The sequence below is a fragment of the Marmota marmota genome, unplaced genomic scaffold (genome assembly GCF_001458135.2).
Source record: "Marmota marmota marmota unplaced genomic scaffold, marMar, whole genome shotgun sequence".
NCBI classification, from domain to species: domain Eukaryota; kingdom Metazoa; phylum Chordata; class Mammalia; order Rodentia; family Sciuridae; genus Marmota; species Marmota marmota.
This window is the reverse complement of record NW_026000249.1, coordinates 12,952,759-12,953,522: the sequence shown is the minus strand read 5'-3', so window position 1 is coordinate 12,953,522 and position 764 is coordinate 12,952,759. Positions and strand designations below refer to the sequence as shown.

Sequence of the window (764 nt, the reverse complement as noted above, 5' to 3'; positions counted from 1 at the left end):
TCTCTCTCTCTCTCTCTCTCTCTCTCTCTCTCTCTCTCTCTCTCTCTCTCTCTCCACCTTTAACAAAAAAGAAAGGGAATCAGGGCTGGGTTTGTGGCTCAGTGGTAGAGTGCTCACCTAGCATGGGTGGGGCACTGGGTTCAATCCTCAGCACCACATAAAAATAAATAAATAAAGGTATTGTGTCCACCTAAAACTAAAAAATAAATATTAAAAAAAGGGAATCATGCCACATACTACAGTATGGATAAACTCTGAAGACACTAAGTGAAATCAGCCAGTCACATAAATTCTGCAAAATTCCATTTATGTGAGGTAAAGTAGTCAGATTCACAAAACCAGAAAGTAGAATGATGTTTTACTAGGGGTTAGGGGATGGGACAAAGGAGAATTATTTTTCATTAGTCATAGAGTTTCAGCAAGATAAAGTTTTAGAGATCTGTTGCACAACAATGTAAATATACTTAAGTAACATATTCCCTTAAAAATGGTTAGAAGTGCATGCTTAATATGAACAGAGCCCTGGGTTTTATGCCCAGCATACAAAAAAAGTTGATGATAAAATTTATGTTAAGCTGGGCATGATGGCACACACCCATAATCCCAGCCACTTGGGAGGCTAAGGCAGGAGGATTGCAAGTTCAAGCCAGCTTCACCAATTTAGCGAGACCCTAAGTGCCCCTGCTACCAAAAACAAAAAAACTTAAGTGGTTTTTTACCACATTTTTTAAAAAGCCAGAAAAACCAAAGGCTGTGTGTCCTAC

General features: G+C 38.9%; 1 protein-coding gene across 1 annotated transcript in view; it reads left to right on the top strand.

Annotated features, from left to right (window-relative positions):
• Apoo (apolipoprotein O) overlaps positions 1-440 on the top strand; it is a 67,890-nt gene extending 67,450 nt beyond the window's left edge. The window contains exon 9 of the mRNA XM_048796500.1: positions 430-440. The gene's annotated coding sequence lies outside the window, so the exon portion shown is untranslated. The remainder of the gene's footprint in view (positions 1-429) is intronic.
• The last annotated feature ends 324 nt before the right edge of the window (positions 441-764 follow it).